Source organism: Ceratotherium simum, unplaced genomic scaffold, assembly GCF_057802395.1.
Source record: "Ceratotherium simum simum isolate JZ-2026a unplaced genomic scaffold, ASM5780239v1 HiC_scaffold_44, whole genome shotgun sequence".
NCBI lineage: Eukaryota > Metazoa > Chordata > Mammalia > Perissodactyla > Rhinocerotidae > Ceratotherium > Ceratotherium simum.
This window is the reverse complement of record NW_028261260.1, coordinates 2,083,316-2,109,752: the sequence shown is the minus strand read 5'-3', so window position 1 is coordinate 2,109,752 and position 26,437 is coordinate 2,083,316. Positions and strand designations below refer to the sequence as shown.

At 49.6% G+C, this 26,437-nt stretch overlaps 1 protein-coding gene across 1 annotated transcript in view; it reads left to right on the top strand.

Annotated features, from left to right (window-relative positions):
• The first annotated feature begins 10,677 nt into the window (after positions 1 to 10,677).
• LOC147911292 (ral guanine nucleotide dissociation stimulator-like) overlaps positions 10,678 to 26,437 on the top strand; it is an 85,501-nt gene continuing 69,741 nt past the window's right edge. Inside the window, exons 1-2 of the mRNA XM_087428285.1 lie at positions 10,678 to 15,931; positions 23,101 to 23,299. The gene's annotated coding sequence lies outside the window, so the exon portion shown is untranslated. The remainder of the gene's footprint in view (positions 15,932 to 23,100; positions 23,300 to 26,437) is intronic.

The window sequence follows — 26,437 nt, the reverse complement described above, 5'->3', positions numbered from 1 at the left end:
CCAGTAGCGGAGCGCATGCACTTAACCGCTAAGCCACAGGGCCGGCCCACTGAGATATGGTTTGATTGGGTATACACTGAAAGTTATTTTCTCTCTGTACCTTGAAGATTTAATCCAACTCTCTCTTGCCTTCCATTGTTAAGAAATGTACAACAGGTCTAAATGTAAGTCTCTGTAAGTGTTCTGTCCCTCTGTGGGGCTTTGAATATCTTCTTTTGTATTTGGTGTTCTTTGGTTTCCCTGGATGGATCTGACTCTAGATATTTTTTTTTTTTTAATTGTGCTTGAGATGTATTCAGCTGCCTGAATCTAGAGTAGAAGTCTTTTATCCATTCTGGAAATCTCTGTTATTATGTCTGAATGTTCCTTTAAATCATATATATATTTATATTATTTAATTCAAATATATATACACATACTTGTTATTTATACACATTCAATGTATATTCATTAAATATATATTTATATTATTTAATTCAATATATTATTCAATATAATGATTTATATTATTCAAAAAATATACATATATTATTTATATATATAGTTTCCTGTACTTGACCAAACTCAAGCCAGGCTCCTTTGAGCCCTCTTCCTGACTAGGCCTCAATCTTGGCCTATAATAACTACAGCCTCTCAGCACAAATGATTTCACCCCCCCACACACATTATAAGACTTACACACTGACATAGTTTCTAACAGCTCAAATCCACATCCCTAGGATGACCCCTGCCCCCTTGAAGTGCCTGCCTGAGAAAGCTCAAGGCAGCCAAAAGAATTGACTGTTTGTTCTGGCCAACACTCGATCCTTGGCCCCTGACATCCCTTTCTTAGAGCATTTGCTCAAAAGTGCTTACAACTGTGAATCTTTCCTCTGTCCTTTTGAGCTGTATATGTGTCTCCTATAACTCAGGAGTGCATTTCTCAAGGTCCTGAGAGCCATTCCTTCAGCTGAGGACAGGGTGTCTGTCTCCCAGACTCTGTGAGAGGAGAGAAGTGAAACTTTGATCATTTCCAACCAGCAGACACAACTGGCCAGATCACACTGCACTGACCAACACTCTGTAACTTTTCCCTCCCTGACTCTACTGAGCCCCTGCTCACCCCTCTGCCTGCTCCCTCATTCTCCCTTCCAAATGCCCGGTCACCTCTGTACAAATCAAATTGAGTTCAGTTCACCCTGTTCCCTCTTCCCTATTGCAGTGGTATATTACTGATTATAATCTGTCCTGACCACTTGAACTAGAGTCTGGTTTTGTGTATACTCTACATTTAACACACATACATGTAATTTCATGCATATATATGCATATACCAACATAACCATGTGCCCTCCAGGACCAGTTCTACTGACCCCATCTTATCAACAGAGTAGTTAAGAGTTTTCTTTCAGGAACTGAGACCCCTCGTCCAGTTCAGGCCAGTTGAGACCACCAACCCATCAACTGGGCCTGCGCAAATGCTTGATAAGTGACCTTTTTGACATCGAGCTAAAAGTTCCATCCTTAGATCATGGTAACACTGCCAATTTGTGAACACACATCCGATGAAGAGCCACGAAGCTTGACTTTGCTTGTGCAGATCATCAATTACCTCACTTCTCCTTACTTCCAATCATCTACCTCCACACGTCAGACCACCCTGCTCTTCATCCCATAAATTGTGCCCCAAGCCCTGGATCAGGGAGACAGATCTGAGACAGACACATAACCCCGTCTCCTTGCAGATCAATCTCACAAAATAAAGCTACACTTCATTTCCCAAAAGCTGATGCCAGAATAATTGGCTTTTTTAATGTGCGTTGGGCAAGAGAACCCCAATATTGTTTGGTAACATCAATACATATATATACACTTAATGGATGTTTTATCTTCTTTTTTTTTCTTTGCCGAGGAGGGTTCACCCTGAGCTAACATCTGTTGCCTATCTTCTTTTTGCTGAGGAAGATTCGCCCTGAGCTAACATGTGTGCCAATCTTCCTCTATTTTGTATGTGGGTTGCCACCACAGCCTGGCCACTGATGAGTGGTGTAGGTCCACGCCTAGGAATTGAACCTGGCCTGCTGAAGTGGAGTTCTCTGAACTTAACCACTAGGCCATGGGACCGGCCCATCTCTAAATGTTTTGAAGATGTTACTAGATATGCAGTTGAAGTTTCACTATGATCTCTGGATTTCCCTGCTGCTCCTTTAGTCCCTCACTTCAGTGTATGTGTTTCTTGCTCCATCTTTCATGCTAGAGGAATTCCTCAAATATCAAGTGGTCCTTGGCTACCTGTTCATATTTCTGTGATGGGAAGAAAACAGCTGAGTAGGATCTCTGTGGGCCTGATGGGGCCTGTGAATGTCTGGACTCAATGTTTCTTCAGGGGTGTTGAGTGTTGAACTAGTAACAGGCAAATAGTGTTGGTGCCCATGCTCATCTCTAACAACATACTTATTCCACACATTCCCACAATGACAGACATCCTCTGAACACGTGGAAATGCTGACAACACACACCCACACCCACATACATACTATTTGCAAATGACCAGCAGCATTCAGACTGTAAACTACACCTGATAATGCACACTGATACTCAGAACATACACACAAACACACACACACACACACAGACCACTCACTGTCTCAGAGCCCACAGTGACTTGAACTCTCTAAACACACAAGTCAACAAAACACACCTTCACATAGATGCTATACTAGCCATGCACCCTGTGACCATACAGAATTGCTGAACACACACACATCCACACAACAAGGAACGTGGCCGTGCACGTGTGGGCTTGATCAGGGTTTTTTTCACCCCTCAGCATCAACATGGACACCCTGGGGCAAGAGGGACAGGCAGAGGGCACAGGGACAAAATGTGGGGAGCAGTCAGGAGACACCTGCGTAAAGCAAATCTGATACCTGCAAAACTGGTTGCTAAATGACATGACTCAAGGGTATGAGGACCCAAGAAGATCTGAAATGGTACAAAGGAGGTGACTGATACAAACCCATCACAAGATATGTAAATGTAAGGAACAGTGATATTTTAAAAGGCACTGAGGAGAGTGTATCAAAGCTTACACATAATTCCCAACAATGAGTGACATGGAATTCAGGCCAAAGAACAGCCATTATTGCTGTTAAAATTCCTATTTAAATGTTTCTTATAAAATTATAGAAATACTCATTGAAAAATGACAAATATTCATTGGTTTAAAACATTTCAGGATAAAATTACTGCAGGTTCCACTTTTATTGAGTAGCTTTCCTTGGGCAGCTAGAAAAGCTGGACAAAGCACACAGAACAGCTGTGTGAAGGGTCAGAGAACATCCTGTGCAGACAGGACTTGGGGGTCTATAATCTCTGAGACGAGGGAAGCACAAGATTGTGAGCACCAGCTCCATGCAGCTTCTCCCCTAAGGCATTTGCTATTTCAACAGTGAGAGAAGAGAGTCTGAGCAGAAAGAGGAGGAAAAATGAACTGAAATTAGGTTCCAGCCAAGTCCAGTAACTTCTGCTTCCAGTCAGGTGTGGTAAAGGCAGAGCAACAGTTAAACGTTGGTTTAATAAATACTGTATGTTCACAAACACCAAAGGGATGTAGAAGCAAACAGGACTAGATGAAATAAAATTTCAAAAAAGGAAGAACCTTTTTAGGTGAGATTGCCACACATGCCCTCACCCGGGGGAATTTGCTTAATCTGGACTCTGATAATCAGACCTGTTTTACCAGAAGACAATTGTAAGTACAATCTGTCATAATTGATCTATGTTAGCTTTTAAATATCACAAGTTTTGTTTGGCTGTTAATTTTTATTGCCTCCACTAGAAGACTCTGTGAAGGGAAAGACATTGTGTCATTTGCCACATGATCTCCAGAACATTCTTCAGTTGGGGCTGTATGACTTCTATAAATATTTGTTAATTGTTGGTTTCATGAATGCTATGGACTGAATGTCTATGTAATCCAATTTCATATGTTAATATCCTAATCCCCAACATGATGGTATTTGGAAGTGGGGCCTTTGGAAGTTAATTAGCTTAGATGAGGCCATGAGTGTGAAGCCCCCATGATGGGATTAGTGCCCTTATAAGGAAATGGAGGGCCAGAGCTCTCTCTGCCAGATGAGGGTAGAGCAAGAAGCTGTCCTTCTGCAAAACAGGAAGAGAGCTGTCACCAAAAGCAAATCAGCTTGAACCTAGATGTTGAATATCCCAGTTTTCAGAACTGTGAGGAATGCACTTCTGTTGTTAAGAGTGCCCAGTCTAGGGATGGCCCGGTGGTGCAGTGGCTAAGTGTGGGTGCTCTGCTTCATGGCCCCAGGGTTCATAGGTTCAGATCCCAGGTATGCACTGATGCACTGCTTGTCAAGCCATGCTGTGGCGGCATCCCATATAAAAAGTAGAGGAAGATGGGCACAGATGTTAGCCCAGGGCCAATCTTCCTCAGCAAAAAAGAGGAGGATTGGCATCAGATGTTAGCTCAGGGCTGATCTTCCTCACACACACACAAAAACCCCCCGAAAGTGCCCAGTCTAGGGGCCTGCCCCATGGCCTAGTGTTTAAGTTCAGTGAGCTCCTCTTTGGTAGCCTGAGTTCGGTTCCTGGACACAGACCTATACCACTCATCAACAACCATGCTGTGGGGCTGACCCACGTACAAAATAGAGGAAGACTGGCACAGATGTTAGCTCATGGTGAATCTTTCTCAGAAAAATATAAATAAAGTGCCCAGTCTATGATATTTTTGTTTCATCATCCCATACTGACTAGGACACTGAGTGTGTGAATAAGTTCATTTAGATTGACGATCCATCTTCTACGTGACACGTTATTGCCAGTGATTCCTAAATTGGTGTGAATCAAATTTCCCTTAAGGATCATAAAGATGTTAAGGCCCTTCTCCCTAGTTATGCACATATTGATACACATGAAAACATGTTGCGTCAAGTGCTTTATCGACACCTTAGTCTCACACATCATCCCATTGGCCTTCAGTGAACCTCAGTGTTACAGTCAGTGTATTCCCCAAAGGGCAATAAAGGAAAGTCCCTGGACTGAAAAGGGGCCGGTATCCATCGTGCAGCTCCTGTCCTCTGCCCAGCCAGCTCTAGAGCAGGGTCAATTTACAAGATGGGCTTTTCTCCAGGCAGCTCTGTGTTTCTCCCAGCCTGTTCTCATTTAGGATGATCTCACCAGGAGGAATGAGTGGAAATTGGGAGGGAAGAGCTACAGAAGGCATCTGCCAGGGGAAATTCTTTGTGGTTACATGGTCTAGAATATGGACACCTGACTGCTCTAAGGTGTCCTGAAAATGGAACCCTTCTCATGTCTGCCATATCCTTCCATGTCCTCTTTCCCCTCCATCTCTCTGTTCTTGGTGGAAAAATTCCCTTGGCAACAACAATAAAAAAATGAAAGTAGGGAATGGCCCATTTCCAGTCTCAGAATTCTGTGCAATTTTACTGCCTATCCCCAGTATCCCAGGAATGACACCCTTTTTATTCTTTTAAGATTAGATTACATTTTAATCTCCTTTAATCAGAGTTTTCTCTCCTTGTTATGTATATACATGTTCTAATAATATTGAAAACATTATTTTTGGCCCTACAATTTCGAGATTCACTCATAGTTGTTTTCTGATGGATGCATGCCTTTGTAATTATGTTTATAACTCCATTAACTATAGAAATTGACTAAATGATGAGTAGTAATGTACTAATACGGGAAAATGGCCCATTTTTATTCAACATAAAGTTTCATATTTTCATCAAAACAAATACATGAATACTTAATTTTTCAGCAAAAACTCTGACTGTGTACATGTAAGCAATTATAAATCTATTGGAGTTGGTTTACCTTGTTGATTATTCCTTGTTTCCGAATTGTGCATTCAGCATTTCCATGAACCCATTAGAATCCTGCATCTTTATCCTACCATTTTATTTTTTTTGTTATAATTTTTATTTACTTTTTCCCGCAAAGCTCCAGTAGATAGTTGTATGTCATAGCTGCACATCCTTCTAGTTGCTGTATGTGGGACTCGGCCTCAGCATGGCCGGAGAAGCGGTGTGTTGGTGTGTGCCTAGGATCCGAACCCGGGCCGCCAGCAGCGTAGCTCGTGCACTTAACCACTTAGCCATGGAGCCAGCCCTATCCTACCGTTTTAAATACTAGGTCATCGACAAAAGTCCACATTGCTCATTCAGTTGTGTGCTAGTGAATCCTTTGTAGGGTGTCTTCCCAGGTACGTTTTCCAATGTGAACTCCAGCTGATGGCCTTGTGACACTGACGTAAATACTGGTGTCTCCACAGATCATGGGGGCCAATGATGTTGGGTCCTTTATGGAGTCATATATAACCTAATACTTTTCATTCAATTAGTGTAAAGAATGCTATGGAAAGTAGATTGGGGACAGTTAATAAAAGAAGATTGATTATGAACATGCTGTTAGGGATAAAAATTGAACCTCTGGCTATAAAGGTTTATTTTTTATGCAATTAATGAGCCACCCTAACAAACCCCATTCATAGGCAGGCTATATACGTATATATTAGATTAAGATTATATCTGTTTGTTTGAAGGTGCTTTTGTAAAGTATGTCTTGTTTCTCCTGCCCTTTTGTACTGGAAGAAATAGAAAATAGAAACCGACTGGATTACTCTGGTCTGAACTCAGACCACATAGGACTTGAATCATTCAACAAATGAGCCATTAACAGTGGCTACACCACTGGGATTTCCTGATCCAACATCGCAGTCATACACCCTATTGTGGATATGGACTCTAGAATAGGATTGTGCTGTTTTCCCGAGGGTAACTTGTTCTGTTGATCAATATTTTGGATCAATAAGTGATGAAATATTTTGACTAGCTGGTCTAGATTTTAATCACTCAAAGGTTATTTTCTTCTCTGAGGTCACCCCAACCAAAATTGTTAGTCCATTTAAGTTTGTTATCCCTTGATTTGGCTTACCTTTGTTTTTTTAAATTAATTGAAGCTCCATAGGGTCTTCTCACCTTATTTTGTCATTCCCGCCTCTTCAGGGAAAGGTCAATTTCACTGTTTAAATGTAAGAGAGAGTAAAACCCTCGAGTGGCTGTTCATACAAGTCCTCATTTAGACAACAAATGATGGTGCTGGCTTTGCAGGGTCCAATCACTGCGGCCTTTACACCGTGTCACTGGGCAAGCAGTGCCTGTAACACCAGAAATGCCAGAGGAGATGCTTTTGGTAAACAGGTGGGGGCTGTGTTTGCCGAGTTTCTTTTACTTTTTTAAATCTTTCCTTGAATGCCTACCTGTGTTGGGTTAACAGTTAATGTAATAAATAATTGTTGGGTTGAATTTATTTTATTGTTAACTTTCGGTGATTATCTGTTCTAAGATTATGCAAGGAGAAATAATTCTTGTTCCTCATAGTAACAGTAGTACTTTTATGAATTAATAGATTAATGCAGTATTAGATTAGGAGTTAGTTTCTGTGATTGAAATTAAGATAAGTATATTGTTGAACCTGAAGGCTTTCTTAATTGGTGGCTGAATTTAGGCCAACTAGGGTATTGTTTGTACTCCCTCTCTAAGGAAGGTTGTATCCTGTATCTAAAAGGCTGTATCTCTTTAGAGTTGGGTCTGGGGAAGGCAGGAGGCTGGACAAGTGTGGAGCTGGCTCTGGCCCAGAGGGATGAGCAAGAGACACAGGGCACCTGCTGCCACACACAGCCATAGCAGACATCACCAATCAGTCACGACATGCTGGGCTGCCGAGCCCAGAGAGCGCCCCAGTCCTCAACAAGGTGCACACGGAAGCCACTCCCGGGCAAAGCAGGGGACTGTGATGAACCCATTTCCCGCTCCCCTAAGACGTGCTCCAGGCCGCCTCTCCCCACTTACTCCACCAGCTCCTCACTGTCCTCGGGACTCAGGCCTTCAAGGCCTGCCCCCAGGCTGCTCCAGCACTTCTCCTTCCTTACCATCGCCTCCCCTCTCTGCTCCCACTCTAGTTCCAGGGCAAGTTACCTGTGGCTCCTGAGTGCTGCTCCTTGGCCTGGAAGGCACTTCCTTCACCCCATCCACCCTGTGCACTCCTACTTACCCTTCAAGACTCGACTCCAGTGATGCCTCCTCAGGAAGCCCTCCCTGACGCTCCATCTCCCCAGGCCTGCTCTGGGCCACTACTCTGCCTTCTGTCCACGTCCGTCACTGCCTGGAACCCTGCTGGGCCCCCTTGTCTGGTCTCCATATCCAGCCCAGCCCCTCAGGAGGGGCGGAAATGCTTAGGCTCAGGGCAATGGAGCAGATTCCTGGACTGTGGTGACACTGCCCACCCCAGGAGAGGTCATTCTTTGGGCCTCTTCCAGCTTTGGCCCATTGCAGCTCAGCTGGAGCCAGGACACAGGGAGGCTGGCTCTGGGCTCAGTAGATCACAGGGCAGGCCTAGGGAAAAGGCACAGGGGGCCACACACAGGGGATCGGGACAAAACTCCAAGTCGACGATACCCTTGCTAAGGGCAGCAGGGGCCAAAGGCAGCTGCACAGGCCACAGGAAGTGCTGGCGAGCTTTCCATCTGCTCAGAGAGTCCCAGGGCTGGATAGAAGGAACTCAGGAGGCCCATCTGAGGTGGAGGTCACCTCGGGGGCATGCAAGCAGAAGCTGAGGGTCCCACAGCAAGTGGAATCTGAAGAGCTGACCCTCAAACTCCTTGCGGCTCTAACGTCTCCGAGTTGGAAGTCAGTCCCCTCAGTCACAGCCTCTAGCTGCCCCCTCACAGGGCTGTGCCTCTCAAACACCGCTCCCAAGGAGAGTGGAGGCTGAGGGTGAAGGCAACCTCCTACCCCTGAGAACCGCTGTGATCACGGCCTCCCACAAGGGGCCAAGGATGATGAGCAAGGGACAGAGGGACTGACCCACACGACTTCCCCTCGGATGCTGAACATGCTTGTGATTCACCAGGCCAATCAGTATCTGTCCTTCTCCTCCACTCCTCTCTCCCCAAAAGGACATGTCAGTGTTTACTATGACATCCACAGACACATCAAGGGCATCTGGGAAGAATCATGTGTACATCTGGAGAGAAGGGAACTGTGAAAACCAGTAATATCTGCATCCATGTGTGCAGATACCGACATCTACATACAGCTGTCACATTCCTCCAGCAGCCCTGGAATACTCCACAATCATGCTGGCAGGTTTTGGCACATGGTAGCCAAACCAACTGGTGGTGTCCCCAAGTGCCACCACTGCTGGGGCCTACCTTGAGATTGGGGGTAGCCAGGGTGCCATGCCCCATCTCACAAAAATCTAGCTGGTGTCCAGGAGGGTCTCACAGCCTTCGACAATCATGCCCTCCATGGCTATGTTTTCCTGGATGCTCTCTGTCTCGTTTACTTCATTGTACATTATCCTGTCAGGACAGAAAATAAGTCAGAGACAGGCCGCCCCCACCTCTCAGGGAGAAGGGAATGCCGAGCCTCTGGCCAGACCTAGGAAGAAGGCCTGGCACCCAGGATTCTCAGGTGGAGCCTGTGGTCACAAAGGGGGAAAAAGCATGCATATTGAATGCCCGCTCTGCTGGGCACTCTATGGGCATGATCTCACATCATCCTTCTGACAGCCCAAGGAGACAGATGTTGGAAATGGAAATGGAGATTAATAGCTAGAAAGCAGGTCTGACTTAAAAGTTTGAACTACGTAGAACAGAGATAGCAAAACTGAGAGGAGTATAGGAAACAACCTTTCTTCATTACTCTGCCCCCCACACCACTACTGGTCTTATCTCCATCCATAGAACTCCACCCACCCATCCTTCCTCAGGGCCTTTGCACTTACTGTCTCCACCCCTCCCTCAATGCACGTTATATAGTTGCTTCCTTAATGTTTGGGTCGTGGAATGGCTTAGTTTTGGAGCATCTGGCAATCCAGCTGGCTCACGGAAAGTCTGACTCCAATAGGCTCCAGCATGTCTGGCGGGAGCAAGACACACCTTGCCCCTTAATGTGAGAATAAGGACAACTCTCCTATTTGTCCTGTTATGACTGCCGCAACACCCCTCCTCCAGGAGGTGGCGCCATTTAACTGCTTTTTAAAAATAGCATTGGCGGTGGGGCCGGCCCCGTGGCTTAGCGGTTAAGTGTGCAAGCTCCGCTACCGGTGGCCCGGGTTCGGATCCCCGGTGCTCACCAACGCACCGCTTCTCCAGCCATGCTGAGGACACGTCCCACATACAGCAACTAGAAGGATGTGCAACTATGACACACACCTATCTACTGGGGCTTTGGGGAAAAAAAGGAGGAGGATTGGCAATAGATGATAGCTCAGAGCTGGTCTTCCTCAGCAAAAGAAAAAAAGGAGGATTACCATGGATGTTAGCTCAGGGCTGATCTTCCTTACCAAAAAAAAAAAAATAGCAGTGGTGGGAAAAGAAGCCTGTGAGTTACCAACTTTGCTAAGAGCCTTGGTGGGTTTTCAGGAGTCTTAGGAGGTTAGTAATCATGTGGGGAGGAGCTTCTGGAGAAAGTACCCCACCTACTCCAAAAAAGCACAAAACCTGTTATTTGTCTGCTGATGCCTCAAATTCTACAACCATGACCAGATCATCAAGAGGGCTGGTTAATATGCATGGCTTACAAAGTTCTCTAGTAGACACTGTCCACTTTAACCCTCCCAGCAAGGAGAGATGACACTGGTCTAGCTGGATCTCTAATTAATGAACTCAGCGTGATGAGCAAATTACTGGGCCCCTCTGACCCTCAGTTTGCTCACCTGTAGAAGTTCAGAGTGAGGATGGAAGAGAATGCATTTCACTTGCTGACCTCAGGCCCAGCACATGGCAGGCGCTTGAGTAAAGGGCCGTGATCACTGTTGTATCATTGTTTGCAAAGGTGTTATTATAAAACTATTATTATCCGTTGTTTTCTGGTTATCAGACTGGGGCATGGAGATGGGGTCTCTTCCTTAGGAGCCTCAGTCTGTCTCTCCCAGCAATGCTCTTCTCAGCAGCCCAGGCCCTAGCCCTCTTCTGGAAGGGACGGGGCACAGGGAGGCACCTTTCAAGGATATGCTAGTTCCCTGGATAGGGATTCATATTTGGAGGTGAGCAAAAGTAAGCAGAACCATTTCTTTTGACGAGGGTGGGGATTTTGCTGAGGAGGGCTGTATTTGCTACAAACAAGGGGGCGATCCCACAGTAGCAACACTAGTTTCACTGTTAGACAAGTGCCAGCTGCAGCTGCTCAGGACTCCTGCCAGCCCCAACTGGAGTTTGTGCTGAGAGCCACACCGTCCAGGCAGCTGGGGAGGAGTTCCCAGGGCCACAGGCTCCCGGGGGAACTGGAAGTGACGACCTGGGTTACAGTGAGCCCAACAGATGAGATTCAGGAGAAAAAGCGGGACAAAGGCCAGAGGTAGGAGAGACCCAGCCCCAGGCGAGGAGTGTTTCTGAGCACAGCCAGAGAGGGTTGGTTATCTGATGGCTTCATGCCTGGCTGGGAGCTTTCCTCAGTCCCCCAAGGGGAGAGAGGAGCATGAAAGGGCTGCTGTCAGGGCGATGGGAATGGCACTTCTGTGCCATTAAGGTTGTGTTCAGGCCAGATGCAGGTGATCAGGTGGAACAAAGGATGAGTAGGCTTTGGGAAAGGGGATCAGAATCTTAGGATAAATGCCTTGGCACCCATGTGCCTTCCTCGCAACTGCCCGCACTGGGACAGGGCATCCCACAGGGATGAGGAGCCTCGCTGGAGCCCCAAGTCTTCTCCTTGGGGAAGTGTGCAGGATTTGGCTCCTTGGGGTATGAGAGGACTGGGGTCCCCACCCCACAATGGTTTCTGTTAGTCTGCAATCACGCTCTGATTACATCTGCTCCCTGAATGAACCTCCACTCCGGGGCCTGTGCTCTGCCCTAGTCCAGCCTGGTCCTCCCACTGCCAGGCTGGGAGACATGGCCCTACTGGCTGCCTTTTGCTGGACACGGGAAGACATTTAGGGCACTGAGTGGTTGGCAGGGCTGGGGACTGTACCCCACATGCTGCAGAACCACACTCCCTTGCAGCTTCTGGCAGCCCATCACTGCGTATGAGGCTGCTCATCATCTCTTGGCCTCCATAAGGTGCAGACCCCAGGGCTCAGCTCTTGGTACGCACCTCGTTCCTGCCTAAACTCACTCCCCTGGTGATCGCACCACTCATGTGACTTTAAATACCACCTCTGACCTGATGGCTCCTGAATGGCTCACTCCCTTACACTCCAGACCCAAACGCCCTCCTCCCTTCTTGTCCTCTCCACCACTGTTGTCCATCTCAAGTTCAACACGCCCCCAGTAAAGCTCCAATGAAGCAAGAAAGACTTCCCCTCCACACCTGCCCCTCCTGCACCTTTCCCCATCTTGGTTAGCAGCAACTCCAACCTTCTGCTTGCTCAACCAAAAACTCTCGAATCACTCTTGACTCCCATCTTCTCTCTCCCCACATCTAATGCATCAGAAAATCCTGTTGTTTCCATCTTCAAAACACACCCAGAATCTGAACCTCCTGCTCACCTTCATACCACCACCTGGTGTAGGCCACCGTCAACTGCTGCCTGTGCTGTTGTAGGCGCCTCCTCCCTGATCCCTCTGCTTCTGCCCCGGCAGAGGAAGTTTCCCCCTGGGCTTTGGGGACTGAAAGAGGGGCAGCAGAGGGGCCTTGACCAGAGGGCTGGGGCCTCTGACACTGGACAAGTCATGGGCTTGTCCACCCATGACACTGCCTGCTGTTGACTGCAGCCTTTGGCACTTGAAGGCCCATCACCCAGGACCCCCTCTGGGGCTCCTATACCACAGGTTGTGACACACTGGCACTGGAGAACAGAGGAAGTTGGCAGAGTGCCTGTGAGTCCCTTGGCGGATCCCCACCCTGGCAGGTGGGCCCACGTGAGTGCTCATGGCCCTTCCTCGAACCCCATCTGTGCCAGGGACAGCACACCACCCACACAATCCCACCAAGTGCCCCCTGGGCTTGAGCTGTGAACTCCTCAGATTGCTCCGTGTCCCTGCTTCCAGGTGGGACAGGCTGGGGGTCCCCCAACACCCACCCCTTGGGATCCTAACCTGAACATGACATTTTACCATCTGGGGCTCAGCAAACTCCTGCTGGGGAGCATCCTCAGCCCTGGCCTGTCCACCGGGGGGGGCACCTGGGAGCTGGGTTCACCCAGACAGCACCCCCAGTTTAGCCCTGGCGTTCTCCAAGCTGTTGGCTCGATGTGCTCGTGAAAAGTGGGCCAGGATCTCGTGCAGTGTCAGAATGTGCCTGGGAATCTGCAGCAGGGAGAGGCAGGGGGACAGGGACAGAGGCAAGGATGGGGAAGGACAGAGGGACAGGGAGACAAAGGCAAGGAGAGAGACAGTGATGAAACAAGTCAGAGATATAGCAACAATGGAGAGAGGGAGAGAGAAACACCAAGTGGACGGAGAATGGTACTCGCAGCTCCCAGCACTCCCATGAGCAGGGCTGAGGACGGACACCCACAGCACTTCTGATCTCAGACTCTAACGTGGAGGCTCTTCCAGGGTCTTGTCTGGGCCAAGAGCCCAGAGCTTGAGGCTCTAAGCCGGCAAGCAGAAGGGCCTGGAGGTGGGCTCAGGACCAGGAGCTCCCCCTCACCTTCCCACACTGCCTGCTCTGTGAAGCTGGACAGGCCTGCGGTCCACTGGGTCAGGAGCTGGCTCTAACTCCATTCTCCAGGCAGCCCAGACCTGGGGCCTGTTAGGGCCTGGGGCCTCCTGGCCATGGCCCCCTGGTGCCCCCAGTTGTGGCTTCCTCCCAGCTGGGGCCCTCACTGCCATGGCCCCCCAGCAGGCTCCCCAGCCATGCGCCCTCAAGGACAGGGCTAGGTGCCAGCTGGAGCATGGGGTCAGTGAGGAAGGTCTCCAGAACTATCTCCTTGCAGTCAGTTTGGCCTCATAGTGCTTCAGCAGCTTGTCAAAGTCACTGTTCTGCTTGCAGTGGGCCAGGATCTGCAGGCTGTACTGGTGGCTGGAGACCAACTCCTGATAGAAATTGACCATGGGCAGCAGGATGGCCAACAGGTCTGCTCGGTGGGATGCCCCACAAGCCCTTGGTCACCCAGCCCCACCCACGGAGGTCATGGCCAGGCTCAGACCTCCCACCCAGAGACACCCTTGCCTTTGGGGATGACTCTGGCACCACTGCCCTATCCAGGGCCAGATAGGTGGCCTCAGGCATCAGGACAACATCAGAGTCACAGATCTTTATAGAGATGGGGCCCCGACTAGTCTGACTCCTGTGTATTGGAAGGTCGGAGAGGGCTATTGTGGGTGCTGTGGTGTGCCTCGCCGCCTGAAGGGTCTGAAGGGCCACCCAGCTCTGGAGCTTTGGGGGGGTTGGCTGAGGTCTCTGTGGTAAGTGAATTGCAGCTCCACATCCCCCTTGGCCCTTTCCCCCCCATGAGGCCTCCCTCCCAGAGTGCCCCGCCAGTGACAGAAGTGACCCATCCGAGGTCATAAGGTGAGTCAGTAGCTGGCTTGGAACCAGGTCTCCTGAGTCCCCCATTCCAGTGCTTCCCCCACATGACATGCCCTCCCTAGTCTCGTCCCCTCAGCTGCCTGTCCACTTATCCACGTGTCCCTGTCCTTCCATGCCTCCCAAGGTTCAGCAACTTGGGTCTGCTGCTGGCCTGCTCTGTCCCAACCTCTTGGAAACACAGTCCCCTGCCTTCCAGCCCCTGAAAGCCCAGCCAATCTCCCCAAACCTGCCCTTCAGTACTTGATTGGCAGGGATGGGTCCACTGAAACCTCTGCTTATAAACTCCATTGAAAAAGAGAAACATGCCTCCTTTGCGATAAACTCTAAGTGGGAGCTTACACAGGGCATTCCACTACCCAAGGGACGGCACCTTCAACCACGTAACTACAGGAAGTGCAGACCTCGTCTTTCTAGGGCCGCTTCCCATTGTGACCTTGGGGAAAAGTGGGGCTCTCTGACTTAGGGAAAGTGAACAACAAAATGTCACACTGAGTGTGGGAGAGGCGCGATGCAGGGGTCCTGCTGTGCAGCCCTCGGGGCCGTCAGGGCGGTGCAGCCCGCTCGGAGAGCAGTGATGCAGGGTGGACGGAGTGGGAGCCTTGACCGTGCTTCTACCTTTTGTTTCAGTCATTCTACTTTTGGAAACCTGTCCCAAGGAGACGCTCTCTCATATGAACATTTCAGATGCAGAGATGAGTGTTTCTAGTAACAAAAATTTGCAACAACTTTAAGAGCCAAGGATGGGAGATGGCTGCATGGATGATGGTATGCTCACAGGTACTGGGGCATCATACAGCCATCAAAAAGCATACTTTCAGCATGAGAAAACAATTGTGCTACAATCTTAAGTAAAAAAAAAAACACATTACGATTCAAATTCAATATTCATATGTGTGACATTATGTAAATAAAACGGGGAAAAATCCCAAGATCTGTGCATAGAAAAAATTTGAAGAAAACACAACAAAGTGTTTACAGTGGTTATCTTTGAGAAACAGAACTATGGTTGATACAGCTTTTAACATTTTCTGCTTCTCTAGATTGTCAGATTTTCTCAAATGGGTTCATATATATTATTTTTAAAAGGGAAATGTAGATAAGAAACTAAAAATATATCTCTTCCTCCTAGAAAAACAGCTTTTGCCAACTTGTCTTTCCTCTTCTGCTCCCTCTGAGGGATTCTGTGTTTTTAAGGGGCCGCTGTTACACTCGGGGAGGATGGAAGTGCCGCCAGCCTGGAGGAGTGGGCCCTGGAGAGGGACTTCTCAGGTGGAGGCCGGAGCAGGAGGCCTGGGGACCTCTGCCAGGGCTGCCTGCTCATCCAGGCCCCAGTGGGCCAGCTGGAGACGCAGGCCTTCAGCCCTTGGTAGAGATCTGGTGCAAACACACGATGGCCTCACTGACAGAGGAGGCACAGGGTAAGCTCTGGCCACGGAGTTCCTGCCCCTCCAAGGGGCCCTCGCCCCCAAGTCCAGCAGAGCTGAGGGGACCAGGGAGAGGGCAGGGGCTGCCACCACCGGTGGGACTCTAGCAGCAAACACCTTTCTCAAGTGACACCTTATGTGAAAACCCCATCAGCGGGATGGACTATGTAACTTGTGAGGCCCAGTGCAGAGAAAATATGCAGGACCCCTTCTTTAAAAAATGACAAAATTTCAAGATGGTGACAGCAGACCACTAAACCAAACACAGACTTTTCTAAACATGGGTCACACGCCCCAGAAGCTGGCAGAGGATGTCAGCTGCTCTTGTTGCCAAGCCCTCCTGGCACCCTCAGTGCACACCTGCTGGGGTAACCCTAAGGGATCTTAGAGGAACTCAGGGCTCTGGAGAATTCAGAGGAAATGCCACTGATGATGTGAAAAGAGCTAGGGCTTGAGACCCACGCAGAGCAGGCTCAAATCCGCCTTATGCTGCTTCTCAGCTGTGTGACCTCCAGCAAGATGCCTAACATCTCTGAACCTCAGGTCTTTCCCGTAAAATATGAAGGTGAAATGAGGTCACCCCTGTATGTAATGGGAAAATTTGAGGGCTTGGTGCAGAGAAGGTGCTTAGTAAATGCTAGCTCTCCACCACCCCCTTTTGGGGGAAAACTTAGAAAAGCAAAAACACCCAGATTCTCCCAAGCACCTGCCCTGTCACCACCTAAAGAGCCGTGGGGAACATGCCTCCTCACTGGCAGCTTAGCACCAGGCTGGGTAATGGGTCTCTGAGCACCCTCCAGCCACATTGCTGTGGCTCCCCTCCCAGCACCCTCTTCCCCGCCCATGCTACCCGGCCAGCCAGCTCCAGAACACAGCCCGAGTCTCCTCTCCTAGGATGAGCTGTAAGGATGCCAGAGAGACTTTTGCTACTTCCTGCAGCCCCCTCCCCTCCCAACTGTTCCTCCTCTGCCCCTGCTCAACACCCTCAGCTCCTACCACCCTGGAGACCTGGGAACCTCCCCAATGTGTCTGGGATTTGAGCTGAACGACAGAATGGAAGCCAAAGGGACTCTGTCATACACCCCATTTGTGGACAGGCAAACAGGCTCAGAGAGAAAGAGTGAAACCCCTGGGAGTCAGGGCAGCCCCAGCCTAGAAGCCTGTCCCCCTCTTCCTGCAGTGGTCTCTGTCTTTCTCTGCCACATCAGATGCCCCTCCCTGGTCCCTTTCTCCATGTGTGTTCTCTGCTTCATCTCTCTGTGATGACCCAGCACTTTGGCTGTTGGAGGCCCCTGGTGTTGTCCTCCTTGGGGAGCTGTCACAGGGGACTGTGCCCTCTCCCAGCAGTTTGTGCACTGAGGGCAAACCCCCACCCTGGGGTCTCACTGAGTACAATAAGAGCAGGGGGTGGAAGGTGCTGAGTGGGCACAGAGACAACCCTGAGCTGTGTGGCAGACGTCCAAAGATAGTAGCTCAGGAAATCACAAACATGTCACAGAGCCAACTCGCCTCCCTTTTCAGGGCATGTGGCTTTGTCCCCTCAAGACCACTTGCTGAACTGCAGGATGAATGGGCTCTGACCATTGAGCCTATGGAGCACTTTGAGAGCAAAATGGGACAGTTACCCAATCTCCACTTTCGGGTTGCTAAAACTACCCCGGCCTGTGCTTGAAGAGCTGCAGAAAATATCTAATGGAGAAATATTCAGGGCTGATGCAGGCTTTTCTGTTTTTTAAATTCTCTGAGAACCTTGGCACATGAAATAATGGCTGTTCTTGGATCTGAACTCTAAAGAGCTAAGGGACTCACACACACACGCTTGTGGAGAGCTCAGAGACTCGTGGATGTCCAGTCAGCACCCTCACTGCCCTCATGTCAGCACGCCCATCCCAGTCTGCTCTCTTGGCCAGTTCTGGGATTTGCACGCGGTATTCTTTTCTCTTTAGGATGGCAGGGTGTGTGTGTGTGTGTAAATGTAGTCTGTATGTTAAACTGATGGCACTCTTCTCAGAGACATCTACAGGACACCTACTCCCCAGGGACCAGAGCAAAAACCAGATGCAGTCAGGTCAGGCTCTCTGCTCCCTGCAAAAGCAGCACTGGCAGTCTGGGAGCCTAATTTAAGGATCGGGCCGGGTGGGCAAAGCTCTGGAAAGCTGTGAGCCTGGGGACCCTGCAGAAGCCTTGGGACACGGCCCACCCCTGCTACGAGCCAGTGTCAGGTTGGCGGCAGGAGCGCCAGCCCCACTGACTTCACAGAGGCTGCCTTTCCCTTATCCTGCAGGTCCCTTCTGGGGATGCATTTGCTTTGGATCTGGGTTGGCTTGGCTAACATCCAAGCCTGCTCAGTTGACCTTTGTCAACGATGGCCATGGAGAGTTGGGACTTTGGCTTATACCCCAACTCTCTGGCTATAGTCTAGCTCTGGCTGCCCAACCTGGCCCAATGCCTGGCATCTCAGCTGAGCCCTGCCCACTTGCCACCCCACAGTCTGGCTTTCTTGGCCCATCACAGTCGAACCCTCGTTTGCCACACCCCTTAGGTGCACTGCTCGTTGGCTCCTGCCCCACCCCACTCCCCTCTCTAGAGACAGTGTCTTTAATCCAGAATTCATTTAGTCAATGCAGTCATTGACGGAGGAGGAGGAATTAGTCCATGGTTTTCTCTCTTTTGTTAGCAGTCAAGGTTTTGCTAAAGATCTCTGTACTTCTTTCTTTTTAAACAGCTGCCACACAACTCAGTTCTCTCTCCTTCATTCTCGATTCCCTCTGACCTGTTCCAAGCCTAAGAGATGCCCATCTCTGTCTCCCTTTGTGCCAATCCTGTCAGCATGTCCTGATGGAGTCTCTGTGGTGGGCACCATGCTGGGCATGGGTGAGACACAGCCAGAGGTGGATAAGTCAGATCCCTTCCCTGGAGGAGCTTCCAGCCTAAGAAGCGGGTCAGATACCCACAGAGGTAACTTATACTCCAACAAGGTGAGGCCAGACCAGAGGTGCACACCTCCTGCAGTGGGAGGGTCTCACCATGGAAGCCACAAGCGCTACCCAGAGGTTTAGCAGGACAAAAAAGGAGCCCAATTGGGCTGGCCTTGTGGTGTAATGGTCAAGTGCACACGCTCTGCTGCTGGCGGCCTGGGGTTCTCATCCCGAGCCTGCACCCATGCACCGCTCGTCAGGCTATGCTGTGGTGGCATTCCATATAAAAGTGGAGGAAAATGGGCACAGATGTTAGCCCAGGGCCAGTCTTCCTCAGCATCAAGAGGAGGATTGGCGTGGATATTTGTTGAAGGCTGATCTTTCTCACACACACAAAAAGGAGCCCAGCAGGTGTGTTATAGAATGGAAGGAATTGGAGCAGAGGGGATGGTGTGAACAAAGATGCAGAGTACGACAGGGTGTTGAGTGCAGGGCAGCAGGGGTGGGGATGGCAGGAGGAACATGGGAAACAGGACTCAAGGCACAGAGTGGGCCCTGCAGAGGGGCTGACTGGGGAGGGGTCAAGGCGGCCCTCTCCATGACAAAGTTGGTTTGCAAACCTGATTCCTCGGCTACAGTTTTACCTTAAACCCTGAATTAAGATCTCTGCAGTTTCTTGCAGAGTCAGGCTTCCAGGATTCTGAGTGCTTCCAAGCCAGGAAAATACCACGACCATCTCTAAACTCCTACCCTGCCTTCTAGGGTTGCTTGAGCGGTCCCAACTTACTTCCAATCATAAATGGGAGAAAAATAGCTATTAAAACAATGAAATGGTGCCAAACTGAAGATTCTAGAGGAGGGGAGGATTCTTCTCAGAGGAGGATGCTCCCTTTGTTTTAGATGGTCCTTGGAGCTTTCTGGTTACAAAAGATGAGGTCCAAGAGGCCTGTTAGGTGGGAGAGAAGAGACTGAGCAAAGCTGGATAGTTTTGCTTAATAAATTTTGTGCAGACTTTTGTTTATGTGTCATCTCCCATTACCTCTAGGAAGAGATGGCTATGGGTGGAGGCTCCAGGGCTGGAGAATATAGAGGGAGTAGAGACAGGGCCGATGTCCTCGAAGTGTGACCTGTGAACAGCCCGCTTAGAAGGGCCTAATACCTGGTTTAAAGCTTCGCTGTTGTTGCCCTGAAATTCTTAAGAGCACTGCACTTTCATTTTGCACTGGGCCCAGCAAAGTATTTAGCTGGTCCTGAAAAAAAGGTATAGAGAATCGTATATTGTTAAATGATTAACTACCAGCTCTCTCAAATAAAAACTCTGACTGGTAGCACCGGCCGATTTCCATGGTGTAAACATTCCTACCTTGGCCCATTTTAAGCTACCGATGGGTGAATAACAAGCTTGCAAGATTCTTGAAAATTTCACAAGTGACTTGCAAGTTGGTATGAGCCAGCTCCAGCACATCACTGGACGGGGGCGAGGGTCTTGGCAGATAGAGGGATTATGAACACCCCCACCACCAACAAAATGGCAGTTGGGAGCATGTGGAGAGAGGCCAGTGTGAGGAGAGGAGGTCAGCAAGAAATCCCTGTAGCAGAAAAGGCTGAGTGACAGGAGGGCAGGTATGTCTTCTATTCACATTTAAGCTGTTTTCTGTTTCAGTACTGGAAAACCCCTTGACTGTATCTAAACCATTCAGAAAGTCTGGTCCATACTTGGCTGGTGTCAGGGGCTTGGGGACTGAAGGAGGAGCCAGTTGGGTGTCATTAGGGCTTTCCTGGATACTCTGGTTCTCCTCCTGGTACAAGGCAGGACTGTACAGCCCAGGCCCCTGAAGTCCGGGTGTGGTCATGTGACTCACTTTGTCCAGTGAAACATGAGCAGAGCTGTCAGGCATGATTTGTCATGATCCTTCCCCTGCCATGGGACTGGTGAATTTCCTGATGGTGGAGCCCCATCAGACTGAGTCCCTGTCTCTGAGTGAGAATGTTGTGGAGCAGAACACACAATGGACACACAATGTGAGAGAGAAAGCAATCTTTGTTGTTTATGCCACTGAGATTCGGAGGCTGTTTGTAATTGCAGCAGAATCTAGCTCCACCTGATGGGCACGTGGAGTGACCACACGGGGGCAAGGAGCAGTCAAGACTGAGTGAAGACAGCCACTGTGAGAAGTGATATTAGAAGTCAGGAGAGCAGAATTGGAAACCAGACATGGCTAGGAAAATGGAAGACCCTGAAAATCCTCAGGAATATGTGGGATGGGGTTTGAGGAAGTTTTCTGGCTATCAGGTGGACCATGAGAGCTTGACGCCATCCAGGTGACACAGTGGTTCCTGAACATGCACCTTTTAGATGGCCCATCTCCCCAGCAAGGAAGGAATCAGTTGTGGGGCAGGTACAGGTCAAGGATCTACAGCCAGGAGACCCAAGGTTAAGCCTGGATTCCAGCGCTGGAAGTGACCTTGGAGTGACCTTGGATAAGTCCCTTCCTCTTCTGTGGACATCAGAGTTCTCAGATCCCTCCCAGCTCTGACCTTCTAAGACACTCTGTCTTTGTCATGGGCGTCACTCATCACTTACTTGTCTCCTTGGCACCTCCTGCCTACCTGATGGCCTACTTCCTGGGAAATGTGCTCTGTTTCACCTTCCTGGAGCCCCTCCAGAGCACACAGCTGCCCTCTGCCCTGCAGGATGTGTGTGTGTGTGTGTGTGTGTGTGTGTGTGAGAGAGAAAGAGAGAGACTATAGCCAGAAAGCTTTACCAAGCTGATCTTTTAAAGTCTTGTTTAAAGAAATCGTTTGCCCTGGAGAGTAATGTACTCAGTTGGAAACGTTGTTCCAAATTCCCACCAAAAAGGCCTCTGCTGCCACACTGACACACACACACACACACACACACACACACACATACACACATACACTTTCACTCAAAACTGACCAGTTTGGTGCTCTCCAGCACCAGAGAGGGCCCTGCCCTTTGCACCCACCCCTTCTCTGGCCTATCAACCCCCGAAACCTTTCAAGGTCATATGCGACATGAACCCGCACCCTCTTTGGCCATAAAGTGACTCATTTTCTACCTGGGTTCACACCGAAAGCTCTATTATGGTGCCAGTCACACTTTACCACAATCAGACCTTAAGTGTAGAAACTTCCATCTCTTACTGCCTACCACAGAGCCTGATGTCCATTCATTCATCAAGCCCCTACAGAGTACCTACTATGTGCGAGGCAGAAGGGACACAGTGATAAAGGACACTCCTGCCTTCAAGGAGGTCCCACCAGGCTGGATGGGGGACAGACACCCAAGGACCTGGCTCTGACGTGGCATGCTGAGGGTGGGAAAGCCGAGGGAGCAGGGGACGTGGAGCACATTCTGTGATGAGAGTCCCCAGGAGGAGGCATTCGAGCTTGGTAGGATTCCACCAGGCAAGAAAGCGTGGGGGTGGCAGGAGCACTCCAAACAGAAGCCCCAGCATGTGCCAAGGCCAAGAGGTGCACAGCTCATGACCAGGGACACTGGCTGGAGCCCAAAGTGATGGGGAAAGAGGAGCCTGGGGCAGAGGATGAGGCAGTGGTCAGCTGATCTTAGGCAGTTAGTGAACGAGTGATTGAGTGAATGAATGACACCCTTGATCATGAAGCCACTAATCTGGTGCTGGTCCCTAGACCTATTCCCTGGTCCCTAACAAGGACTCAACTTGGCTTCAGGGATATGTGTAGGGCTAGGATAGATCTCAGAATGAACCAGATGGTTTAGACATGGGACAAGCCCTCATCCCAGGAGCCATGTGAGAAGAGGCTACGAGTGGCAAGACTGGCAAGTAGACACTCAGACCTGGGTTCTAGTCCTGGCTCTGCAACCTCCCAGCTGTGTGAGCTTGGGCAGGTGACTTGAGTTCTCTGAACCTGCTTCATCTTTTGATCCTATGAAGATGGCTATGGGGACTGACTAAGGAAGCTTGTCTGACAGTGCCTGGTGCAGGGTAGAGGAGGTGTGTGGAATCTTAAACTTTTGTTCAAGCTCAAGTTCCAAGCTGATGTGACCATTAGTTCAGAGCTTGGCAACGGTACCATAAGGTGGAATTGGAAACTTTGGATCTTTGAACATTCCAGGCAGAGCTGGCTTCAAGGGCGTGTGATGGGGTTCTATGCTCAGAAGGCCCAATGCTTGGGGCTTCAAGTTCTGCAGTTGCCACCCTGAAGTTCTTAATCATTTCTCTTTGAATTTGTTTTCACAAGTAACATCTGATGGAACAATGGAGCACTCCCCAGGGGCGTGGAGCCTCAGCCCTCATGTGTTACTGCCTCCTGCTGCCTCCCTGGGATGGTTTCTCAGCTGCTCGCTCCCCAAACGCCGGCACCCCAGAACCCATGACCTCGTCTACCCTCTGTCTGGGAGGAAATGGGTTCAGTCAGCCAGGAAGACACACCTCCCACTGTGAGTCACCCTCCACCCTCTGCAGGGGCCTCGGGGTAGGTGCAGAAAGGGTGAGTGCAGTGCACACCCGATGGTGTCTCAGGGCAGAGTGAGAAGACAGTGTCTGGCACTAGGTGGGTGACTCAGCACGGGCATCTTGCCCACCCCTCATCTAGGTACCAATTGTATCATGGCACAGAGGTTAGAGGAGGTTGGAGGTTGAAATTGGGGGGTCGCCTGTCTGCCATGGGTGGGTTGGTGGGCTGTGAGAAGGGGAGGTCGACTTCCCCGACTCCACCCAGGGCCTTGCATTTTTCCCTTGCATCAGGCCCTACAAATCATGCATCCGACCCTCGTTAGAATCTATGTTTCCATTTTCCCATCCTCAGCTCAGAGTCCACGGTCCTCGTGTGATGTGGCCAAATGGCTCTGAACATCTGGTGAGCATGGTGAGATGAGGGGGGAGAGGCAATCAGATCATTCGGTGCTGGGTTAGACAGCTGGTGATGGGCATCTAAGGGACAGAGAGCCAGCGCCTCCCAAGCTTTAATGTAAATGGCAATCGACTGGGATGTTGTGAAAGTGCAGATTCTGATTCTGGAGGTCTGGGCAGGGCCTGAGATTCTGCATTTCCAACATGCTCTTGCTTCATGGACCACAGTTTGAGTAGTGAATTTCTACAAGGCTTAACCTAGGAGCAGCGTGGCCTCCAGACTCATGCGCGGTGAGCCCCTGTAGGAGCTCTTACAACAGGCAGAAGGAACGAATGCTTGGAACTGAGCCAGGATCCCACACTATGACGACCTACCCGGGACTCTGGGTCCCTGGACTCCAGCTGATAATGTGGGACTGCTTAGTCAATGTGGTCATCAGAAAAGTAACTAAAAACTCGCCCATAAATAACCTCACTCAATCCTCACAACCTGGCCAGGCAAGTATAAAAAGGCTGTTGTATAGATGAAGGAATGGAGGCACAGAGGATGGGGGGATGTACTCCAGGTTGCAACTGTCAAGTGGCAGAGGTAGGATCTGAACTCAGATCTAACTAAAGCCCTTCCCACTCTGCCAGCATCACTAAATTTAAGTTTCGAGGCTGGCATAGCTGTGACTGGAAGCTGCTCCCCCTGCCCGTCATGTGCCCCCTGGTCCTGCAGGAGCCTGGAGTGTGAGGTGTTGGGCCTGTGCCCTGTGTCCCCTGGCCAGCCTCCTCTGCACCCCTAGCCAGCAGTCACCTCTGCCTTCAGCCGCTCGATATTGATCTCCCCATCCTCGATCTGCTGCCGTAGCTGCTTGGCCACTGTCTTCTCGCCTCCACGATCTGCAGCAGGTGCAGGTACTCCTGCATCAGCGCTTCATGCTCCCTGGCCAGGGTCTGGTAGCTGTGGACAGTCAGACGTGGTAAGACACTGTCTTCTTGTCCCCCAGAGATCCAAGCAAAAGTGGGGCTCCCCCACTGACTGCTATTAGAAGATCCTGACTCCCAGACATGGTGCACAGGGCCTTGACCTGGCTGCTGTGCTGTTATTGACTGCTCTGGCCCCTTCTCCAACTCCTCTCTCACACTCTGACCTCTGGTCCCTCTAACTGATCCTGTTCTCTCTCCTCCCCATCCAATCCACCCCCAGGCCTTTGTACAGGCTCACTCTCTTGTTAAGGGTAATGCATCTGGTAACTTTAAGTTAAAGTCAACTCTCAAATGGAAGAACAAAGCCCAGATGACAGCACATCTGTTTACAACACGGTTCACTGAGTATTTTGAGCCCACTGTTGAGACCTACTACTCAGAGAAAGAGATTCCTTTCAAAATATGACTGCTCACTGGCAAGTGCTGTGATTCCCATGGAGAGACTGATGCTGGTGTGTGCCCCCCTCCACACACACACAGAAGTTAGGAAAAGTCTTATGACTCACATAATAGAGGTCTCTGAGGAGAGCAGGGCCAGAATCACATGCAGCTCTGAAATGGCTTGAGGGAGCAAAGAAAGGAGCCTGGCCTGGGTTTTTATTGTGGTTTGGGGTTTTAAACAAAAAATCTTCAATGAAATTTGTCAAAGATGGTAACGCATATTTTATTCAGAACCACTGTGATACGCAGAGACCACTGTGATGTGATTCACAGCGGGGGAGAAATGAGATTGGGCTCGACTCTAAATGCAGCATGGGCAAGTGGGTTTTCACAGCCAGGCAGCATGGTGGGGGTCAGGGGATGGAAAATTACTAAGAGAAACTCAAGTGTTGGGGTTTCTGGCTAACCTGACCTAATAGGATTCTTACCAGAGACAGGCCAGAGTGATCAGACACCACCTGAGGGATGGTGGAGGAGGAGGAGGAGCCTGAGCAGATCTCAAGTGTGATCAGACATTCGTGTGTGGGTTCTGGTTAAACTGACTTTGCAAGGTTGTTGCTAAAACTGGATTTTACAAGGAAGTGCACAGACAGGCATACAAGAAGGTTCAGGGGCCTGACTAAAGTTTGGTCAAAGCGAAAAATCTTTGCCAGGGCTGAGACCAGGGCAAGACTTCTGCACACAGACAGGGATTGTGTGGTTGGATCCAAAGCCAATGTCAGAGAACAGAGCCTCCGGACTTGTTCCTCAGCTTGTCCAGGTGTGGACACGAGAGGAAGAGGGAGAGGAGAGGCGTAAGCTGTCAGCATACATCAAAAAGTGCGGAGTCTGACCGCTCATTACAAGGACAAACATGCGTACAAAAATATGCATTCACAATGGCTTGTTTTTATAGAAAGAAACACCAACAGGAAGCTCAAGAATGATCAGAACTGTGCACTGGGGGTGGCTGGAGGGGACCCAGAAGTGTTGGCAGTGACTCTTCTGAGGTTAGACTTTTCTATCTTACAGATTTATCTAATATAAATAGAGAAATTTACACATACCATGTTTTCCCATTTCATAGCTTTTCTTTAATTTAAACTTCTGTACATAGGAAACCATTCTAAGATTTAATTCCTTTAGCACACTAACGGTTACAAAAGAGTAACCATACGAAATGACATTTTCATATCTCTCGCTAAGTAAAAGGACAAGCTGCATCCTAGTTTGTCCTCCACTGCGTCTCACACAGGCAGGATTTTCAGGAGTCAGTGGCACATTATAATGCAAGAGGGGTTTGGGATTAGCTCCTTAAACATAGTGGGATTAGT